The sequence below is a fragment of the Mustela lutreola genome, chromosome 3, assembly GCF_030435805.1.
Source record: "Mustela lutreola isolate mMusLut2 chromosome 3, mMusLut2.pri, whole genome shotgun sequence".
Taxonomy (NCBI): domain Eukaryota; kingdom Metazoa; phylum Chordata; class Mammalia; order Carnivora; family Mustelidae; genus Mustela; species Mustela lutreola.
Genome location: NC_081292.1, coordinates 124,602,413 through 124,627,113, shown reverse-complemented (window position 1 = coordinate 124,627,113; position 24,701 = coordinate 124,602,413). Strand labels below are relative to the sequence as shown.

General features: G+C 36.3%; 1 protein-coding gene across 19 annotated transcripts in view; it reads left to right on the top strand.

Moving 5' to 3' along the window:
• Window positions 1–24,701, top strand: part of GTDC1 (glycosyltransferase like domain containing 1) — a 452,306-nt gene that overhangs the window by 152,622 nt on the left and 274,983 nt on the right. The window lies entirely within an intron of this gene.

Below are 24,701 nucleotides of genomic sequence, written 5' to 3'. Positions count from 1 at the left end.
TAGTAGTGGGCCAATGAATAGTTACTAAAGTGGGGAAGAAAAAAAAATATGTACCAGATACTAGTCTTCATGAAAAACATAGACAGATGGGGAGACAGACCTATATGATGCCACAAATAGATGAATATCTTGTAAGGATTTCAAACAAATGTTGAAAGATCCAGTGAAATTTTAAAAGTGGGTTTAAAAGTATATCTTGTGCTTATAAATAGTGTATTTATTTCTGCTCACCTGAAGCCCAACCTGTAAATTGCTCATGAAATATTTTATCAATATTAAGCAAGAAGAATGTGGACTGAATCTATATATAACCATGAGATATTAAAATGGATCTCATTAATAACATTGACTTTAATTTCTCTTAGACTTCTTTCTCTCAGATATGGTGTTATAATGCCTACAAGAAAAACTTCAGCAGAAATCCTGTTAACTGTTAATTAATACCAGCCTCAAAGAGTTCCTATTCTTGTTACAGATAATTGAGGAATAGTTATTCTCTTTTCCCATATAATGTATACTTCATAAAAATGCATGTGATAATATGCCATGGATACCGCTCACTGGTTTTTAGTTTAGTACTGGTTCACTCGGTTATATCCTACCAGCCAATCAGGTGTCTTTCATGCATTCCCTACAGCAGTTTGAAGACACTCTAAAGAGGAAGCTTCAAAGCCACAGGTACTTACCGAGGGAAGTACTGTATAACTACTTATGTTAAGAAAAAGCAGGCAACTCGTGTGGCTGGAAAAAATAACATTACATCTGCACTAAAGTGACTTTGCGTGTCGCATGTAAGATGCAACCATTTAAGCCTGAGAACATACGTCGTGTGCTGAGGACTGGAGTGTTGAAGGCCAGCCTTTACTTTCTTTTTAATTGTTTTATATTTTCTTTGCTAATTTCTACTTTTAACATTAATCTTACTTTGATACATGAATTAATCCTGATCTAATGCACAGTTTGGCACTGTTGGATGGTGACTAGAGTATCTGCCCTGGGAAGTCCTGAAGCAGGGAGCACATTTTCCAAAGTGTCTGGGTTTGAAGGGAAGAAAACTTGTCCTCCAGAACCCTTTCAGGTACTCAGCTTGACACACTCACTGATAATATTGGAATGCTGCATTTTAGATAATGTCATAGCTATTATATAGATTATTAAAATTATTATTGCTTATTAGGTAAGTTAGCTTTGAGGACATTAAGCTTATTAATGGAGATTTTAGCTTTATGTAAATACATTCAAATAATGAATACTATTGTACCAACTTTTCTTTGAACACTCTTCTTGGTTACTTAGTTCCTAAGAAACTATTTTTTGAATATAAAAATAAATTGTATTTTTAGATGCTTAATCCCATGGGGGAAAGGAACACATTTTGCATTCATTGTCTTGAATTTATTAAACAATTCTGTAATGCACTCTGTGCATAGATCATGAAAACCACTAGCACACATTTTTCTGACCTCACCAACATAAGCTGCACTCTTGTGGCAATCCCAGCAAATGTGTTTATAAAGATTCCAGAAATAATAGTCTTGTGACTAAATAAGAAACAGAAGCTAAAGCTAAGAGCCAAACAGATACCTATCGGTTTCCTTGAGTTTAATCTGATTAAAAACATGGCTCTCAAAAACATTAAATATAATGTCATGTCAGAGAAGCAGTATATGATAAATATAGTTCATGACAGGAAATCGTTATTAAATCAGCATTACTAGTGAATCTGTTATGGAAATTTCCCTGTAAGTTAGTTAAGACTCCCCCATTTCTCACCTCCAATGCATTGCTGTACTTTTCTGCTTTACTGTTAAGTATATCATTTAGTGGCTGTCACTAATCAGCCACAAACTGTCTCTTCACTTCAACCAGAAACACCAGTATACAGAGTACAAGAGAATCTGAACTGGTCATTGGCCATCATGACCTAAATACGGCAAACCTAAAGGCAGCAACCTTATGACTCTTAATGAGGGCAAGCAGTTGTTTTGAATGAGAAACACAGCGACTTGGTTGAATCTCAGATTGCGGATAGCCATCTAAATTTAAAAATAGTAAAATAGTAATTACTTCACATAAAAACAATGAGAACTTATCTGACTTCATCAAGAACATATCTTTCCTCTTTGCTTTGAAGAAATACAGGTACAACATTAGTCAGTATAACCCATGTACTTGTAGCTAAACTCAGAGTGCTCTAATTTTTTAACAGTTCAGAAAGCATTTTTTAAAAAGAAATATTTTTACAACGCAAGAGGATTATTTGGCTGACTTACATTAATGAAACATTTGGGCACATGTTAAAGATTTCATCGAGCTATTACAAACACCCCCAAAAAATCTTGGTTTCCATTTAAAATGTCACCAATGTGGAAAAAATACCATCAATCAAATTGCATATCTTCTAACTAAAGAGAAAAAAAAAAGTAAAATGAAAAGGAAACAAACAGTGAGACTCCAGTACATTTTTGGCTTCTCTTAAGGAATTCTGTCTTAGATATGGTCATTATCTGTGGCCTTAAGATTATCTTTTTTCCCCCTCTTTGTTCCATTGTATGCTTTCATCTTCGCAGGAATAAATCCACTGAGTAATATTCCTAACCTTATGCTGCTTCAGTCAGACACTGGGAATTCTTCAGTTTTTGTGAATGAGAGCAGTAAGAGAAATTACTTTTCTGGAGAAACTTAGGGGCCCCATTTTACAATAAAGAACTATAAAACTGCCTATCATTCTTTTTGTCCCTCTTTAAAATTATTCTTAAGGCCTTAGTGGGAACAAATACCCCCTGCCCTGGGAAGTCCTGGGAAACTTCCTAGGAAGGAAGTTTCCTTCCTAGGAAACTTAAATACTAAATCCTTCTTAGGAGCTTAATACAGGAAAAAAACCTGTGCGCAAGTGGGGGACTCTTATCTGTTAAAGTTTAGCCTCTTTCCAAGCGATATATGTAGAAAACTGAATGGCTATGGCCTATGCTCTCTGACTTCTGTCGGTGATTCTGGTCTAATGAAACTTAGCCCTTTCTCTAGTCTTTCTTTGCATTAGGACTGTTTCACTTTTGAGTTAGGACAAAATTCCTAGCCCCATATCATGAAGATGGTTCGAACCATCTCCTTCTGTGCTCATATATGTATGGAATAAAGGGATGGCTCACTTTTCTGCTAGTACTTACCTTTAGGAACATTCGGCTTGATTGCATCACACACCTGCTGTGGAAAGGATATCTAAGCCACAGTAGAAAACTGTGATGTGAGATGAAACATATCACTATTTGGAGGCTTGGCATGAAATGTACTAGAATGTATGCAATTCTATAGTAAAATCACATGGGTATGATAATACAACTCTTTCACAGAAAAACTACCCCAATATCTTCTTTTTTTTTTTTTTTTAATTTTATTTATTTATTTGACAGAGAGAAATCACAACTAGATGGAGAGGCAGGCAGAGAGAGAGAGAGAGAGGGAAGCAGGCTCCCTGCTGAGCAGAGAGCCCGATGCGGGACTCGATCCCAGGACCCTGAGATCATGACCTGAGCCGAAGGCAGCGGCTTAACCCACTGAGCCACCCAGGCGCCCCTACCCCAATATCTTCTTAAAGTTCCTCAGCAATGGCTTATTTATAGGCCATGCAAGAGATCACTGCAGTAGTAACATACATACCAGCCTCCCGTAACCATTCTGTGTAATAGCAAAGCCTGAGCAAAGTGGCAGTGAATATTCTCAAAACAGTTGGATAAGCAAGGCATAATTTTATTCACCTAACATATATGGAAATGTGCTGAGAGAGATTAAGTTATTTGTGCGAAGATAGGCCACTTTTAAGTGCCAGACAGAAGAAAAACCAGGTTTTCTGGCTTATGCTTTTTGTGCTCTACTGTCAACAAAGAAATATACTGTATTACCTGAAAATGAGAAGATTGTTTCCCCTAGAAGTCACACTGGTACTCTTGCTGTCAAAGTGGACTTAATCTAGGAGGCTCTTAGCTCAGGCATTCTGGCCAATGGAGGGTAATCTCAAAGACTGCAAGTATTTCTATTTTTCTGATTCACTTCCTCCAAATGCCAACTTTGATGATTTAAGTAATCAGGGAAGTTTCGTGGGGGAGATAACGTGTTCCTCTGACTCTTCCTACTTTTTATGTAGCAGCCAGAAGTTACTAATTAGGGATCAGGGAGAAAGATGAATGGAATACTAACCTTCTGGTGACCCAAGAAACCCCTGAAAATGTGGCAAAATGGGATCCAACTTCCTGATCAGAAGCTCCCTTATTGATTCTTTCTCTTTTGCCTTCCATGAGCTTCTCTCTAACCAATCCATTTCAGTCTCCACATTTCTCTGAGCAACGTCTTAGGCTTTCAGGTACCTTTCCTTTTCTGGTTTTCTCTTGTAATCAGTTCCTCACCTACATCCCAGGCTGACTGGTGGGTAGATGCTGCAAAGTGAATGGAGCCCAACAAGGTAAAAGGGTGTGAGACACCTCAGGAAAGCCTCTCCTTGTCAAGTGAGGGCAGAGAGGCTTCTATCTGCCGATGGCTGAAGTACAGAGGTGAGGCACTGAACATAAATTTACAGATCCAAATAATAGTCTTCCAGGGATGGAATATAGAGCAACGTGCTGAAGCATTTCACCCTGCATGCGCATGGGTGGGGGATAGATGGTGACAGTCCTCAAAGCAGGAAGGTTGTATCCCTCTGGAGACAGTGATCATAGGACAGTGTTCTTTACCTGAGTACTGGTAGATGACGTTTTTATACTGCCTCACAATGTACTTATGTCCACATGGTTTCATTTTTTTCCCTCATAGCAAACCCTAAAGAGTAGGTTGTCATAAAAATTCTTTTATACAACAGGTTCAAAAAAGTATGCTGTGCTGAAGTTACCCATTAGGAAATTTTAGAGTCAAGACTTGAACCCAAGATCTCTAATGTAGTAAATGGTTTCCCCCCTCATTATACCAATGTCTTTGATTCTCAAACAGGATACATTTCTCTTCTTCCCTCCTCCCTTTTCTGTCTCACAAAAATAAATGCCAGGTACTGTACAAGCACTGGGTAAACTGAGGTGAACAAAAGAGCCGTATTCCCTACCTTTGTGGAGGTTAGTCTACCCGTCTTAAGCCTGGAGACTGGTTTGGCAGTCACCAGCCACATGTGGCTATTGAGCCTGTGAAATGTGGCAGTTCTAAATTGAGATAAGCTATAACTATAAAATACCCACTGAATTAAAAATGTCTAGTTTGAATAAATAATGCAATTTTTGGGTAATTTTTACATCAATTATATGCTGATAATATTTTAGATGTATTGAATTAAAGACAGTATATTATTAAAACTGATTTCATCTGCTTTATTTTGCTTTTCTAAATGGCAACTAGAAAATTTTAAATTATATATATCAGTTGCATCTGTGGCTCACTTATTTCCATTGGATAGCAAGCTGTGACCTAAGGGGAAGTGATTTTGTAAGGTTCATTCAGCAGTTTATAGTACTTCTGTGGTTATGTTTTTTTACGCTGAAACATTTGGATCATTTGAAATTTGTCCTGGTGCTTGCTGGTCTGGATCCCAGTTTACTTTTTCTCCAGATGCCTACCAAGCTGACTCAACACCATTTATTAGTTGGTTCGTCTTTGTTTGGAGAGGCTACCTTTATTATATGCTTAGTCCTTGTATGTATTCTGTTTCTGGATCTGCTCTTCTTTTCCATTGGACTGTGTCTGTGTTTAAATCAGTGTTATACTTGCTATTTTTGAGACTTTAAAGTATTTTTTAATATTTGGTGAGGTTAATCTCCATCTCCACCTCCAGCCGGTTGTCCCTCCCCCCCCCACCCTCCATCTCTGACAGCATCTTGGCTATTACTTTCTCATGGTCTTTAGCTATGGAAATTAAGATTTGTTTTTCCAGTTTAAAATAAGCAAAACCAACCTTTTTTTAAAAAAAAAGCAAAAACAACCTTCTTAAAATCGTGATCAAGGCTCAAAGAGAATCCATGTCTGTTTGTTAACTCTTCCTATCCAAACTCTTCTTATCGAAAATGAAAAGATACAGATTTCCATTTTTTCAAGTCATCTTTCAGATTCCTTCAGTAATACTTTAACATTTTCTTCATAGAGGTCTTACCCATTTCTTAAATTTATTCCTAGGAACTTTACCTATGTATGTCTACTACTGCTTATGCAATCTTTTCTTAAATGCTTGCTGTATATACATATATGAATACACAAACATGTATATATACATACATATATATGTAGGTATAAGTATGTATGCTATATATATCATAAAGCATAATATTTTAAATATTTTAATAATTTGAAAACATACCAATTTTGTAGTCTGTAAGCTTACCAAATTCTCTGATTCTTTTTGATAAATAGGTTTTTGGTTGATGGTCTTGAGCTTTCTAATCTTGTCCACAAATACTAATACATTTCCTTCTGTTTTCTTTCTTTCTTTTTTAAAAATTCATTTATTTATTTCCATTTTTTTTAAAAATTTCATCTTTTTCTCTCTTCTAATTCTTGTCGGCTGGTTCCTGAAACACAATGCTAAATAGTAGTGGTGATAATAAGTATTTTGTCTTGTTTCTGACTTTAATGTTTCATCTTAAGTGTGAAGCTGGCTTTCGAGTTGAACTGAGTGTGTTTTATTATAGTGAAAAAAATATATTCCTATTTGAAGGGTAACAATCTTTATTGAATTAAGAAATCATGAATAGTTATTAAATTTGTTAGATGCCTACTATGGTCATGTGATTGTTTTTTCTCTTTAGAGCTATTGAAATGATGACTCATTGATTTACTAATATTGAACAATGCTTATGTTTTGAGGAAAAAGATAGCTTGTTCATGATGTTTTACTGTCTTCATACCTTTCTAAGTTCTGTTTGCTACTATTTTATTCAAGATTTTGGCATCTATTTATAAGTGAGATTATCTATTATATATTGGTTTTGTTATACTCACTTCATAAAAATAAAATAATTTGGAAGTTCCCCACCCATTTATCAATACCACTTTAAAAAGAAACAGACTCATCTTCTCTTTAAAAATTTGGTAGAATTTCCCTGTGCCTTTTTTGGCTTGGAATGGTGGTAGTGTTGTAGTGATGGTGGTGGATCATTTTTAGGAGGCAACTTTCTCTGTCTCAGGAAAATCTGTTTTTCTTTGTTTTGATTTGTTTTTTTTTAGATTCTCTACTTCCTCTGACCAGTAATTTTTTTTTTCCTACAGAATTGTGTATGTGTGTGTATGTATGTATGCATGTAGTTCTTTTGATGTTTAGGAAGTTTTATTTTTATTGTTTACCTTCATAATTAAATCTTTTGATAACACCCTAAGGTCATTAATTTTTTTTTCTTTTTTTTTTTTTTTTTTTTTTTTTTTTTTGAGAGACAGAGAGTGCACAAATGGAGGGGCAGGGTAGAGGGAGAGGGAGAAGCAGACTCCCTGCTGAGCAGGGAGCCTAATGTGGGGCTCAATCCCAGGACCCTGAGATCATCACCTGAGCCAAAGGCAGATGCTTAACTGACTGAACCACTCAGGCACCCCTACGAATTTTTAGTTAGTATCTGTTACTTCTTTGTAATCAATAATGATAAAACTAATATGTTCCCACTTATCCATTGCTCTTTCTCTATCATCTGATTTCAGGTCAACATTACTTTTCTTTTCTTTCTTTTTTTTTTTTTTTACCAATATAGTCTTTAAATATGCATATACTTCTATAGTTTGATTTGTAATCTTTCAATAGTATCTGAAGACTACCAACTATTATGGTTAAGGCAATTGGTGAATTTATTCTACTTCCCAAATTTCTTTTCCTTTTCCTTTTACAGTTTTATTATATCTTCATAGTCAGAACAAAGATCTTTTATGTTTTATTTTGCCACCTTAATTCCTGTATTTCTTTTTATGTTAGTTCTATGGCTAAATGTATTTGTTGGAAGACTTCTGCTTTCAACCAATATGAAGTAAACTGAATTTGCTTTTCCACCTGAAACAAAGAAGAAGTGAACAAAGTATGTGAAAGCATTCAAATTGTAACATCAAACAGCAAAGGGCAGTGATCCCTGAGAGAAGACAGTTAGAGAGGGTGGACCTTCTGATTATCCCAGCTTTTTGCCTTGAGTTTCTTGGCCCTGATGTAGGTAAGAGGAATCCAGGGAAAGACTAGGAGACCTGTGGAGTTGAGGAGATGGAGGTAAAACTCTAGATGGGGAGAAAGAAAGCCAGTGAAAAAGAAAGAAAAAAGAAAGAAAGCTGCTGAAAGAAAGAACTCGATATCTGCAGAGGGTCCCAGTTGAGCATTCATCTGAGGACAGAACAGTTCATGAATGTTATGAAACTCTCAAGACCAGAGAAAGAACCATCTGAGATGATTAAAAACAATGCTCATTGCTCATAAAAGGCCAGAAATAATGTGCATTCTCACAGCCAGACTAGAAAACCTCATGATTCAGTCAGGGCTGTGGTCTCAACTGGGGCTCAACTGGAGAAGGATCTGCTTCCAAGCTCATGTGCTTGTTGGTAGTATTCATTTTCTCATCAGCTGTTAGACTAGGGCTTCAGTTTCTTGTGTCTATTGCCCAGAGGACAATCATTCTCTTGATATGTGGGTTATCCTAATATGTCTGTTTATATCCTTGGAACCAGAATGGGAAAGTCTTCTTGGAAGGCAAGGTGATATAGTCTCGCACAGTATAAGCAGATATACCCTGTCACCTATGCTGTATTCTGTTATTTAGAAGCAAGCGGTTGGTCCTTCCTGCACTCAAAGGGGGAGATTACACAGGGCATGAATACAAGGAGGTGAGATCAGGGGGCCACTTTAGGATCTGTTGTCTATAATAGTATTTAGGAGAATATCTTAACAACAAATTACTTCAGAAGAACAGAGTTCAACCTAGCAGCACTTTTCTCATTGAAAACATTGCAAGGAAGAAGACAGTAGAGCAACACCTTCGAAGCCCTGAAAAGAAAAGTACTGAAACCTGAAACCAGCAACCTAGAACTCTATACCCAAAAATATCACTTAAAACAAAGTTAACAAACATGGTCAAAATAAAACAGATAAGTCCTGGGCACATAATGTGTAGTGTTGGGACTATAGTTCATAATACTGTATTGTGTATTTGGAAGTTGCTGAGAGACTAGATCATAAAAGATCATAGAAAGACAAAACTGTAACTGTGTATAGTAATGGATACTAACTAGATTTAGTTTGGTGATTTTTTTGTAGTATGTTTAATTATTATACATCTAAAGCTAATGTGTTTTCTAAAAAGATTTTATTTATTTATTTATTTGAGTGTGGGGCAGAGGGTGAGGAAGAGAGAGAATCCCAAACCGACTCTGTGTTGAGTACAGAGCCTGAGCTGAAATCAAGAGTTGGACATTCAAACAATTGAGCCACCAGGCGCCTCTAAAACTGATGTACTTTTTCAGAAATGAAAACAACAGCAACAACAAAACCAAAAAATCAGAAAAACCCAAAGATAAAGAGTATTACCCAAGAGAGAAAAGAAAGAATTGGGAAGAGAAGAGGAAGCAAGCAAGAAACTTTGTCTTTTGGGGTCCTATGTATTCTCCCAACTCTACTTCCATTAATTTTTTTATTCCTCCAGGGTCAAAATATTGGTTGAGGAGTACATTCATTGTTTCCCCATTTCTGGGCTGATATGTGTACATATTTGTACATACTTACTTTACTTATAGATGTGGCAAACAAGTCAAAAACATATATCTCAGTTCTTTTGAATATTCTCATGTACCACTCTATTCTTCTATAAGACAACTTTTTAACAGGGCTTAAGCAGTCCTTTAATGAGACAATAATTGCATGTTTTATACTTAATTGAGAATAATATGTTAAATACTTAAATTACAATAATTTAAATTATTTAAATAACATAAAACAAATGGACCTTAATAATAATTTAAATTATTTAAAATTATATTTAGCATGATTTTCAGCATTCTACATACAACCATATTTTAGTTTCAAAAATATTTTTATTTTGTGGTTTGGGGTCCCAGCTCTTTATGTGTAAGTGGAAAAACATAATACTGTGCTTCCCATCTCATAATGTTTCTATAATATTTAATTTTATGTTAAATATACTAAAATTTTATGTTAAATATACACATAATATTGTAAGGTATATTGTTTAGAATCATAATGTTGTTTTTAACTATGTGTTAAAAAATAACTATACTTCGGGGATGCCTGGATAGCTTAGTCAGTTAAGCATCTGACTCCTGATTTTGGCTCATGTTATGATACAGGGTTGTGAGATCAAGGGCTGCATCAGGCTCCTTACTGGTCATGAAGACTGTTTAGGATTCTCTCTCTCCTTCTCCCTCAGGCCCTCCCTCCCTATCTTTCTATCTTAAATAAATAAATAAGTCTTAAAAAGAAAAAAAAAAGTGGTTCTGGTTTTCAAAATGCCTACTACAATGAAGATGCTACCTTGTACATGTTTTTATTTTAGGAGATTGCAAGTTTTCTGCATTTGTAACCTGGTTTTTGTTCAGCCTAATGGCTCTATTCCACAAATTATTTGGTCTCTCATCTTATTAATTTCAGTCCTGGTTCAATTTGGTGTCACCTGTATCATGTCACCTGTATTGCTCTAGCAGTTTGAGTGGCTATGATTTCTACTATCTTGATATAATACAGGAAACATTGGCTCAAAAATATTTCATTCAAATATTGAAATATCCAGCAGTGTTTTAATTGACTGTTTATCAACATAAAGAAAGTTATTGACTTACTCCCTTAAAAAATCACTTCAGTTTTTTTGCATAATTGATATATAAAGATTTTTATTTGCAGTAATCAGAGTTTGGGCAGCATTATTTTGACACCAGTAGGACTGAGAAAGTTTTGTAAAAACTACAAGCCTTTTAATACTTTCATTCAGTTCAAAGTCATGAAGCATTAGAAATAAAAGTCATATGTTTAGTCAAGACCTCTGAATATACCATGCAGTGAGAAGGTCTGGAAGTATGGAGTACAACTTGTAGTTCAGAACAGGAAAAATCATTTGTTTTTATGGAGGCATTGTTATCTTATTCAGCTTTGAAGAATGGGTGAACTGGGATGGGCATGGAAGAGCAGCCAGGCATAGTAGTAATAACATTTACTACCTTCTAGGCGCTGTTCTAAGTGCTCTCCATGTATTAACACATTTTATAATTATATTAATAGTTAATAAGGTGATTATTATCTTCACTTCTGAGTTGAAAAAACTGAGACACAAATTTGTTAAGTGATTCATTTCAAGTTTCCCATCTAGTAAATAGTGATACTGCTATTTAAACTCAGGCTTTCTGGTCGCAGAATCTTTCCTTAATCAGTATGCTCTTCTGTCTCTAATTAATGTGATATATTCTGTGGGAACAGTAGAATAGGAGAAGTTAAAAAGGTTAAAATCATGGAAGCTTTTGAAAGGGAAGCAGAGGCATTCATATGTTATCGACGTTGAGTATAAAGCTGTTCAGTCTTTTAGAAAATAATAGAAGAAATATTGTATCAGGAATTTCAGTAATCACACTAAATATTTGTCCTAAGGAATTTGGGAGGCAGTTTCCTATGGGCCACACATTTCAGTATGTCTTGCATTCAGGCGTTAAAAATGCCTTATTGTTCTGGACTACTTTTTCAAAGAGGTTTGCACAGCATAACGGCATTGGCATATAAACATACTATCTCTCCTTTGATTGGATGGATGGTTTATTTATTGTCCAGTATAATAATGTCTCCCTTTGGAGCAAAGTTTGACAAGTTTGCTTGCAGCTCCTTATGGAAGGTTGGTTTCCCTAAGCTCAGGGTTCCTTAGCTGTGATGCAAACTCATTCTCTGTGTATCATCCATCTGGGCTCCTCAACATGACCCTGATGGGCTTTGGGGACCAAGAAGGACTGATGTGAAATGAAGCTCATGCTGCTTACTGTGTCCTAAGCAGTAAGTCCTTTGTTTGACCCAGGAATGTCATGTCTGCTGCCAACATCCAGGAAACTGTGGCAGGCACACTTGTTAACTTCCAGGTAGGGCAAAATCTTACACCCTTTCCTGTTCTTGACAAAAGGAGCATTAGAATTATCAACAAAGCATTATGGGTAATCACTGGAAAGAAATCCAACTATCCAATAATAAGGGAATAGTTTGGTAAATCCAAAGACATTCATGTAGTGGAATATTAATTCCATAGCCCTTAAATATCCTGTTTTTAAAGATTTAAAGACTTGGGAATAAGCTCATGAAAATATTATTTAAAAATCACATTATGGAAATGATACATATAGTAAAATGTCAATTTTGTAAAATGAGTTTGTATATTTAGAAAAAATCTGGGATAAAATATCCAAAATGTAAAATATTTTTATATATACGTTGTAAAATTATAAGTGATATTATTCTTTCCTCCTTTATCTGCTACTGTATCTTTGTTTTATCCTGTAATGAAAATGCAGTACTTTTATAATGAAGAAAAATACACGCTCTGAATGAAGTCAAACATTTGACATGATATAATAGGCAGAATAGATACTGTATATAATCTTGAGAGGAAAGTCATATGAAGATATGTTCAAAACCCATTATCAAAGAAGATCTGGTTTTCATTAAAAGGCAGGTATACAATATAGCCAAAAGCCATTAAAACAAAAGGAAAAATAAAATTCCAAGATACAACAGAGGGATAGAGGAAACATGACTATTTTAGAAATTCTAATTTCAGGAAACTTAATCCATTTGAACAAAATCTAAGCTCATCAAAGCCTCTTGTTGTCTAATAAAAAGGAATTAAGTCAGTTAATTATAAGAAACAATGTTTGCATACTGAAGTACTGTAAGATGAAATGATTGTATGTCTGACATTTGCTTTAAAATATTCCAGCAAAAGGGGCGCCTGGGTGACTTAGTGGGTTAAGCCTGTGCCTTTGGCTCAGGTCATGATCTCAGGTTCCTGGGATGGAACCCCACATCAGGCTCTCTACTCAGCAGGGAGCCTGCTTCCCCCTCTCTCTCTGCCTGCTTCTCTGCCTACTTGTGATCTTCCTCTTTGTCAAATAAATAAAGAAAATCTTAAAAAAAAAAAAAATTCCAGCAAAAAATAAATAAAGAAAAAAGGAAGTGGGAGGAATAGTTGAACTAACCTTAGCAAAAATATTGATAGCTGTTTAAGTTGTGTGTTGGTTACATGGGACTTATTATTCTGTCAATTTTGTGTATGCTTGAAAGTTTCCATGAGAAAAAAATCAACAAAATATCACCGATTTATATAGTTTTAAAACTATATTTCTCATATTTGGCTGCACATTACAGTCGCTTAGGAACTTTAAAAAGTACTGATGCTTAAATATCACCACCTCCAATTCTAATTTAATTGGTCTTAGGTGTGACTTAGGCATCAGGATTTTTAAAATCTCTGAGGTGATTCTAATGTGTAGCTTATGTTAAAAATCACTTCTAAGTGGACTGCATTGGGTAGATCTTTATTTTAAGGAGCATTGACTATAATAATAGATATTTTTTGCTGCAATTCCCCCAAAACTGTGGCTATATTTTCTGTTATGTTAATTCACAAAGCATCTCTCAGTAAAAGGCAAGAATAAGCTAATAATTTTTCTTATGCAGATAGTTCTACTGTGTACCAGAATAAAAGATTATAGAGATAAAGCTTAATGGTTCTTTCACTTGATAAGATGATAAAGTTTTAGTCATTCTAAAGAATGAATAACTAACACATCCTTTTCAAATATTAGTTGAGCAAGAAGAATGTTAACTAATGCAGAGAGGATAGTTTAAAACATTAGATTATATAATTTTCTTAAAGTTAAGTCTTACTCATTTTAGAAAACTGAGAAGAGTATTTAGTTAGGTAGAAGAAACTGATCAGCTATGGCTCCATTATCCATGGTAAATACTGATAATGTTTTATAGCATTTGATTGCAAATTTATTTTAGCATCCTATGGAAAAATTTTAAACATAAATATAGGGATAATAATATCATGAAACTCTGGTTTCCCATCACTCAGCTTCAATAATTATCAAGTCATGATTGATCTGATCTTATCTGTGGGTCTCTTCCATTTTATCATTCCCTCCCCAACACTGGATTATTTTGAAGCAAATCTTGTGTATCATTATTTCATCTATAAATATTTTAGTTTGTATTAGGGCAAATAATCTTCAGGTCATTAACACGTATTTGAGGTATTGGTATTCTGTGTTGACTGAAAGAAGATCCATATGCTACAGTTCCTAATTCTGTAGTTGCCAAAGATGGTGTTGTGTTATAAAAGTAAAAATCTGGCTTATATCCTTGAGCTGCAGAAGGATCTGCTGGCAGGACCGAGACTTTTCTCAGAAAGTAACTCCCTCAGTTTAAACGATGAAATAAGTAGTAGACTGAAATGCAAGAAACCCAGAGTTCTACCCATTAACGGGCTTTAATTTGGAAGATTTTGAGGATTAGAGTTACTTGATGTTTTGCTTTTTAATAACCTAAATTGCTCCTTGTTCTCATTTTCTTTAGAGCCAAAGGGTGTGGCAGGTTAATTAATCAAAGTATGTTTTGCTAAGATTAACATCTTAGAAAGGAGTTGAAGACAGGAAAAATCACCTAAGAAGGTACTCAATTTTTCCAGTCTGAGCTGGTGAAAACTCAGTGCTGGAGGGTGGGGAGAAGAGGCAAAATTTAGCATATTATTTGTGGTAGAAATAAAAAACCTTGGTGATACTTTGTTACAGGAGTTAAGAGGAAGGGCATAATCAAATATGCCTTCAACCCTACCCTAGGGATCTAGCATAATACTATGCTCTTGACAGAAAGAGTGAAGTGAGGTGGGCAAGGAGTGATGGGGGAAGAAAGGGATGATTAGTCAATGTTAGTGTGCCGAGTTTAAAGTACTAGCATGGTCTCCATCTAGGTATATTTTGGGCTGCAGGAAGTGGAGGACTAGAGTTCAGGTGGTATATAAAAGCTGAAGATCTGTCTCTGAAGATTATTCTTGAAGCTATAAAGATGACTGAATTTTCATAGAGAATATTTGTTTAAGAGGGAGAGCATGTGGCTAAAGACAAGTCCTTTCAGTAATCCTAATGGAGAGGAATCGGAGGAGAAACAAATTTGTCTAGACTACATTAAATGAATCCTTATGGAACATCTCTGTCACAGGCATTTTGCATGTACCAAGGAAGAGGTGCTTACTGTGCAGCCTGGGAGGTACACTGAATGAAAAGGGAATGCTGTGCCAGAGTGATGCCCAGAGATTTATGAAAATAAAAACTAGACAGAACGACCTCAAGTGCTCAGGGCATGCATGGAGTTTATGGAAGTATGTGTTTCCTGGGAGAACGGGAGAGGGAATGGTTCTTCATGCAGAGGTAGAGGCACAGACGTGTGCTTGGGGCAATGGTGAGGAGTCTGGCATGACTGTAGCACGGGGTAGAGGATGAAGAGAATGGCAGGGCACTTGGTTGTCATAAGCAAGATCTAGAAACCACTGTGGGGTCTGAAGAATGTTAGAATCACTATTAAAACAGAAGACAAAGGGCACCTGGGAGGCTCATTAGGTTAGTCTCAGAGTCAGGAGGTCCAGCTCTGTGTCCAGTTCCATGGTGGGTAAGGAGTCTGCTTGAGATTCTCCTGCTCCCTTTCCTGTGTGCATGTATTCTCTCTCTCTCTCTCAAATAAATAAATAAATAAATAATCTTCAAATAGAAGACAAAATCTGCTTAACATAACTAGAGAGGAAGTAATGAAAAATTTGTAGGTTTTTCTCTGCTGTTTATCAAGCAAATGCTGTCACAAAAAGTTCTGTGTGTTCACTTCTGTTAACTTGTATTCATTTTGTGAATATATAATATATGATAATGCAACCAAAGTTAAGGAGTCAAAGATCACACACGTGCATGCACATATACGCATACACATATTCATTGCTTAATATATTACTTATGAACAGGCAGGAATTGAGGACAGAAAGGTCAGCAAATAAGAAAAAAAAATTCACCTCCATGATTTTTATTGATTAATTGAAGAAGATAATTAAATAATGAGTTACATATTATAGTTGGATAAGTATAAAGATACACAAACACTCAAGAGGAGTACATAATCTAACTTGGGTGTTAGTAGAAGGATCTAGGAAGCCTTCTTGGAGGGGTGATGAAAATTGCTTCGTAGATGATACAAAAGAATTAGTAGGTTGCTTTGAGGAAGGGAGCATGAGAGAGTGGCATACTATGCCAAATGGATAGCAATAACCAGAGACATAGAGCTAAAAGGAAGCCTGGTTCATGTAAGGAGTAATCATCATTTCATTATACTTGAAGTTCTCATTATGAAATAGATCAGGGCAGAAAATGAGCTTGTAGATCTGGGTGGAGACCAGATCTGGGTGGACATTTCACACACTAATTGAAAGGACTTGTGATTTATACAGCAGAGTGGCATGGCTAGATTTTCTTCTCAATATGTGACTTCTGCAACTTGCTATAGGAGAACTTGCTGGGAAGGCAGGCTTGGGAACGGAAAGGTTAGTTACATGGATTTCGTAGTAGACAAGGCTTCACTAAGTAAAAGGGAATAAGGATGAACTTGAAGGGACAGACTTGAGAAATATTCAGGAAATAAAATTGGCAGGATTCATTAAGTTATTTATGGAAATTTAAGGACAGTGCGTCAAAGGGAGTTTCTGGTTTGGTGGATGGTTCTGCCTTTAGCTGCAATAATTAATCCAGCAAAAGAACATGTATATTGAATTAGATGATGACTTCTGCTTTGGACCTTTTGAATTTGAGGGGCCAATGGGCTATCCATATGAAGATTTCCCACAGACAGTTGTATATCTGAAGGTTGAGTAAGAAGTCTAGGTTTGAAACCTAAATTTGGGAACCATGAGTCTAATAGATAGCCTGAAATTCTTAAGATTACGTATTCTCTTTAGTATCAACATCATGTTCATGGTTGATATGAATGTGCTAAGTGTATACTGAGTGAACTACCACAGACCAAAATATGAAATGAGCTCTACTTAACCTTGTTTAATTTGGATGACTCTGATCTGACCTGGACCATACTTTTAAGAACTGAAGTATGAACCTAATCAGAATCTTTTAAAAATGTTATCTATACCCCCCAACAAATTAATCTTAGCACCAAAGTAGCATATAAAATATCATTTGAACTGAATTGATAGACCACTAACTTGGAGTTCTGAGAATTGGGTGGCTGGTATACACGGGACACAGTATTCATTGCAAAAGACTTCAAAGGCAGTCCATATAATGATTTTGGCAATAAAAAGAATTTAATTTTTCCTCTCCCAGCTCAAGCTCAAGTGATCCAGGGAGAAAAATTACTCCCAGATGAGCTTACAATTGCCAGCAATCCAAAATTTAACCAAATTGGATTCTCACACACTGTGTTTGGAAGGAAGAATGACAAAATGTTCTTTCACTAGATTCTAGGAAGCCTAGGGCTTACTTAACTGTAGTGGCCCCGGAAAATGATTTTTGCCTAATGATCAAGAGTTATTAAGTCTAATGCTGTTCGTTTGTGAGAGTTTTTCAATAATAATTTTGGTAAGTGACATCTTGTATGATGAAAACAAAAATATGAGAGTATAAACTATAGAGTGGTGAATAAGGAAACTTCCAAGATGCAGTATTTTGAACTTTGATTCATCATTTAGTTGGAATTTCATTCCAAAAGCAGAATTGATCAATAATTATGGCAAATAGTCTCCATTGCTTTCGTAGTGCTTACAGTATGTGAAGCGTTAGTCTAAATACTTCACATAAACTCGCACCACCACATTAGAAGAGTAGTTATAACCACATTCATCACATATGGAACCTGAGGCAAACAGAGAGTAAGTAACTTTACCCGAGATCACATAGCTACTAGTTGGTGGAGCAGGTGGTGTGCTCTCTGCTTCTGTGGCAGGTGCTGGTGGTGTGCCCTCAGATCCCATGGTAGCCCTGGGTAGTCTGCCTTACGAGTCAGTGGCACGCTCAGGTGGTCTGCCTTTAGAATCCACATTCTCAATCAGTCCTAGTTTAAGTGTTAGTGAAAACAGCTGGTAAATGGGCTATCTATGTATTGTGGAATTTTGTAAAATATGGAGATGACATGATTCTTGCCCCTTAAAAACACACAGACTTTAGCACTATTTCCTAAATAATTTGCATTGCAGGGGTGCCTTGGTGGCTCAGTCAGTTAAGCGTCTGTCTTTTGTTCAGGTCATGATCCCAGAGTCCCTGGATTGAATCCCACATAGGGCTTCCTGCTCAGGGGAGAGCCTGCTTCTCTCTGTTCTTATGCTGCTCCCCCTGCTTTTGATCACTCACTCACTCTCTCTCTTAAATGAAGAAAAATATTAAAAAAAAAAAAATTTGCATTGCAACACACTACAAAGATTCTTTTGGTTTAATTTTCCCCACTACTGTATAAAGGTGATATTAGCACAGTGTCTTATATCTAAAAATGAAAAATATTTTTTAATATGAAAATTTTAAGTTGTTTCTTTAGGTTAACTCTACCTTATAATATTATACAAATTATGTATATGAATTACTAATTTTTGGAGATTTTATAAGGATGTCAGTGTGCAACAGCATATGTGAATACTTTGCTCTTTACCCAAGAAATATCCTGTAAACAGAAATTACTATAATCAAATAACTCAAAAGGTACTAGACATGCCTGCTATTAAAAGTTATTTTATCAAATACTTTCACTTTTTTATTATAAAGATAACATATAATCACACGATAGAACATTTGGAGATAAAATATGAAAATCCATAAACCCAGTAGCTGTTATACCTTAGAGTCTTACTTCCTTGTATTCTCCTCCTATGTGCTTAGGAGAGTATAAGGAATATACTTGTAATAATATACTTGTAATTTTGTACTTTAAGAAGTTTTAGTTTTATTCTTATTATTGAAGATCCTTATTTTTGTAAAAATAGGGTACTTGTAATTACAAATACTTGTAATTTTGTACATTAAGAGGTTTTAGTTTTATTCTTATTATTGAAGATCCTTGTTTTTGTAAAAATAGAGTATTCAGTTGTTTTTCAGATAAATCCCTATTTTCATATTCTGGGTTTGGTGTATAGTTTTTATCAAGTTCCTATATTATAATTTAGAAACATTGTTCTGTTCTCTTTTCTGTGGTTCTCTTCACCCTCCGGTCCGGTCAAGCCTGGGCTTTCCTTAGCTAGGCACAGTCAGGTCTGCCCCTGCCTGCAGGCTCCTCCTTGCGTTGTATCTGAGCAATTCTCACCTGGGTGGCCCACACATCCTTAGCCTCAGAGCCGCTAATTAAATGGGACTTGGAAAGGGCATCTTCCATCCCACACACTGGATTCATGTGCACGGCTGTTTAGACTCCTCCTCCCGCAGGTCCTCCCACTGCCAGTTGCCATAGGACCAGCCCCAGACCCTTACTTTCCTACTTTGCCTTCCTCTCTCCTCTTTTTTTAATTGCCAGTTTTAGCTGACATGGCCAAGTTTCCTTCCCTTGGATGACTCCCCTTCATCTTGTAGGCCCCTTCTGGACCTTTGTTACCCCTTTCTTAGGTTCTGCCAGTTTTACGCCTCTCATGTTCCTAGTCGGACTTGGCATCTGACCTCTGTAAGATTTTGCAGGGTCACCTCCTGAGTGGGACTTCTTAGTCTCCTTCCTCTTCTTGATTCATTGCATTCAACCTGTGTCTTGCCCAAGTTATGCCCTTTGCACTTAGTTCCTTTGACCGGCTCACTGTCTTTGGTGCCAGGTGCTAGAGGTGGCCCTGCTCCTGTGGTGGACACTCTGGGACCAGGCCTCTACCCGTCTCATTCTCTTTCGTTGTGGCTTTTTTTGCAGAGACCTGAGACTACCCAGGACGATGTCAGCATGGTTTCTCCCAAAGACAAATTACAAATTACAAGCGAGTAAAAGGAAAATTGTAATGCATGTGGTTACTTTTTAAAAAATTTATTCACTGATTTTTGTTAAATTTTTAAAATCCTTTTTACAACTGAACTATTTATCACTTGAAGCAAAAGGAACGCCTGTCTATGTCACGTCCAGACGTCTCTGTACTGTGTAGGCTGTAGAAGCAGTGCATGTTGTGTCTAGTTGAACATGACTGTAACACATGAAATAAAAGAGTCCATCAATACAGACTAAATTAAAATTGGAGTTGCATAAATAGAATCTATGGTGAGCTGTTTTTGAGTTGCCTCATTTATTCTACTTATTGATGAATTTTCATAACTTACTCCTTGAATAAATTATCCAAGAATCAGCCTGTGATTTTCTTTATATATTACTTCATATTTGTATAAAGGTACTGCCATAATAAAATCTTATAATGATTACTGTTTTTACTACTTGGTTGGGCTGGATGTTTTTTATAATGATTACTGTTTTTACTATCCAATTGGACTGAATTTTTCATTTGCAATTTATATAAAATGGAACAACAGTGTGAGTCTGCTGTTAAGAGGGGCTCAATAATTCCTTCATTTTTTTCAACTCTGGGATCATTCAGATCTTTTCCTTCTTTGCCATAGATGTTATCGGTAATGTGATTAGAATATACATCTGCTTTCCTCTCAGATATCAAATTTGGGCATTCAGTTCTTTAATTTCATCCTCCTGACATTATGCCATTCTTATTCTCACTGACTTAAATGTGCGATCACGTGGCATGGTCAGTTACAGGACGCAGCATGTAGAGAGGTTCTGTGACAGCTGCTGGGAACAAGGAAAATGCAGGCACTTGACTCAATTAAATGTGCCATTTCCATGGTGTACAGTTGAGAAGTCCAAGTGATCTGATAATTGAGGAAAGCTATTGGCCATGGAGAAATCCATGAAGGAATTAATGAAAGATCTCAGCTACTGGAAGAACATAGCAAGGGGAAGTCTGGTTAAAAATCAAGTCTAGGGGGCACCTGGGAGGCTCAGTGGGTTAAGCCTCTGCCTTCGGCTCAGGTCGTGATCTCAGGGTTCTGGGATTGAGCCCCGTATCGGGCTCTCTGCTCAGCAGGGAGCCTGCTTCCTCCTCTCTCTCTGCTTGCCTGTCTGCCTACTTGTGATCTCTATCTGTCAAATAAATAAAATCTTTAAAAAAATAATCAAGTCTAGTCAGGCTAGTAGTTGGATTTTAATTTGATTTGTTCAGACCACCTGTTACCTATCACTTCGTCCACATCAACCTCAGAGGTCCCAAATTTTATCACCCTTACGACCAAGTTAAAGGATTTCCAGCGTTTTCTCTGCATTGCACCAGTTTGTTTCAGAGGCAGCTGTATAATATATGTGCAGAGGAAGAGTTATGAAGAGAAGGAAGAGAGTTCAAGTTAGGTGATGTTCTAGATCCCCTATTCCTGGTTTACTCAACAGTGTTTTTTATGCATTTTACATATTGGAATTTTGTGTAAGAATTTTTTTGAGGAAAGAAAGTTTGTGAATGAATCTGTTCATCTTCTGCAGATACAGAGAGCCTGTTTAGTGCTGTCTCCTCTTTAGCTGTTGTGTGACAGGTGCATTGAGTACCTGTTGAGTGCCAGGCCCTGTCGCACTGTCCTAGGCATCCCACTCTTCTGTTGGGCTAGTGAGCAATCTATGCTCTGCCATCTTGGTATTTTCCTGTGGCTGTGCACACAACTCACTTATTTTTTATCTTCACATTTTTGGATGACCTTATTTACAATTTCTTTTAAAGATTTTATTTGTTTATTTGACAGAGAGAACACACACAACCTGGGGGAGCAGCAGGCAGAGAGAGAAGCAGGGGTCCCACTGAGCAAGGACCGATACGGGACTTGATCCTGAGACCCTGGGACCATGACCTGAGCTGAAGGCAGACACTTAATTGACTGAGCCACCCAGGCGTCCCCTATAATTTCAAAACAACTTCTATACCAGACTTCCAAACCCGTGTCACCAGCCATGTGTCATGTAATTGTGTAAAACAGTTACCTGTATGAGGTTTGGGGAACCATCTTTGCTGAGCCTCAGTTTTCTTAATTCTACAACTGATACCTTTGCCTTCCCAACCCTAGTAGGGGTTGGGAAAGAGAGAGGGCGAGAGAAAGCGTGTGAGTTTGTCAACTGCATGGGTATAAAGAATAGAATTGCTATTATTGCTGTAATTGGCATCTTCAAGACTGTTTTATAGCTTTTTGCTGAAGGGCTTGATTGTTTCTGTGGAACCTGATACCCAACACCAAAGATTTACTAATCAGTTAACTCAGTCATTCCTTGTCCTCACAGCAGACACCACCCTTGATTTTATGATTTTATCAATGGCACAATCATTCCAGCAGTCCCTGTATCTCAAAATCTCACAAGCACCTTCTAATCCTTTCTCCTCCTTTTAAGTCTTACTGTTATCCCATTTTTTCAGGCCTTTGCTGCAACATGTCTGAATTATTACAATAATCTTCTAACTAATCCCCCTGTCTTCAGTCTTGACTACTTCTGCTGTGTCTTCTGCTGGGGGCCGGTGGTGTTGGTGGAATCATTTTTGCTTTCTCTTTCTCTTCTCCTAGCAAAACATAGCCTCCTTGCCTGTGAACCTTGAATGTCCTCCTACTATCTGTCCATTGCAGTTAAGTCTTGTCCTCCTTGTCTTCTTTATATGTATATGTATATGTATATATAAATAAAATTGTATTTTATTGTGTGTATATATACGTGTGTGTGCAAATGTGTGTATATATATATACACATATATGTGTATGTATATATATATATATATATATATATATATATATATACCTTTCAAAACTCCTTCTTTATGAACCACCTTTTTCAGCTAAACTCTTTGTTCTCCAAAATGATGTTGACCGCTTTAACCTCTGGATTTTTTCTACAGGTTCTTCAGTCTATCCAGAATGTCTTTGTTGAAAAACCACTGATCAGTTCTGTGAAGCCATTTGAAAATGGTACCACAATGGAAGTATTTGTAGTTTTTCCTTAAGCAAATGTGCTTATGACTCTTCTCTCCTGGAGCCCATTATGCCCTGCTCTTTACTTCACCCCCCAACTACTCCATGGCTGTATAGTACTAAGTAATTGTGTAAAGCAGTTACCTCATTGTTAACTTTAACTTGATTAGTGTGTATCTATTTCTTTGTGAACTCTATTTTGAAAGAGCCTCAGCCCATGATCAAAAAGTCCTTAATGTCAGTAATATAGGTTCATATTATAGGTTATGTCTTACCATGTTATGCTTATGAGAAGGAAAACTGGCTTTTAGCCGGCTTCACTCTTGAAAATGTAGGGCACCATTTTAATACGCCCTCTTTTCTTGATAAGACACAGGAATGTGTAGTAAGAAAATGATTTCAGCTGTTGGTATTTATATTCATGTTGAAATATAGTTGAATGAAAGTACCTTTTAATAAGAAACTAACATTTTGTAGAAAAAGTAAACTTTCTCACTCCTGGAAAAATGTCTTGCCTGTTCTTGCCTTCGATTAATCTTCAGAGGGACATTTCTTTTTGTTTGTAGTTTGTGTATCCCTATTTTAAGGAATTAGGCTCCGTATCAAGTTTTTTTGGTATTACTACAAGTCAGCCAATCCTTTCCTACTTTAATATTGTCAGCCATTCATTCTTAATTACTTTTTTAAATGCCAGAAAATAAAAAGCCAAACCCCACCCTATATTAATGTAACTTTATGGTTAAGATTTTACATTCACAAAAGTCCAGAAATTCAAAGTTTTATAGTTCCCCAAAGAATCCTAATTCAGTCACGTTGCATAAACTGATATTAAGGCTGAAATGTATCATCATTACAGTAATGCAAAATACTCATATATGCATGAGGACACAGTTATGGTTGCTGAGGGAACCATAATTTTGGATTTTCTGAGTTTTTCTGCACATACAATTTCAACCATAATGTTAAGTTAATGCAGTTTTTTTCATTGACTCTGAAGTAATATATAATCTGTTGCTATGTTTATCTTAAAAATAAATTTTCATTGACTCTATTTTTTTCTTCTGTATATCTGTAAACCTGTACTTACAGAGATCCGATGTCCCTACGAAGAGAACTACCTAAGGAATATTTCTATATAAAAATAGTTTTCGCCTCATGTATACTCATATTCTTTCTGCCTTTCTCTCACGCACACATACACACACAGCCTCACACACTTATGTTACATTCTGGCACATTATAGAAGCAGGTAGCATATCCACTACCTGCTGTTGAAAGTGTTGACGATACTGAATTATTTATTCTATCTTCTACACTCTCCAAAATCGTTTTGGGTACTTTGACACATTTTGGTCTCTTCCATATGGATACTTCATGGTGGCAGAGTTGCCAGATGCTCAGGTTTTATGACAGTCTTAGTTTTTCAAGGACTGTTGGAATATTCTTGGGAGAATCTCGCCTTGTTGCTGAATCCTATAGAGTGGCAAAATACTAACATTTCTTTGAAAGTGTTTTTTAAGACAAGGAGTTATTACAAAAAAGTTATTAGAATGTCCCATCTGAGCGTATTTAGCTTTGGGCACTTAGTAAGGGAGCAGTTTGTCATGTGCAGTGAGCTGGCATCTCTAATATTGTGTAATAATAGCAGCATATATGAATTTGGGGATTAAAACAAAATTATTTAAAATATCAAATGTTAATTGTCCTATAACTTCAGCCCTTTGTTTATATCTCAG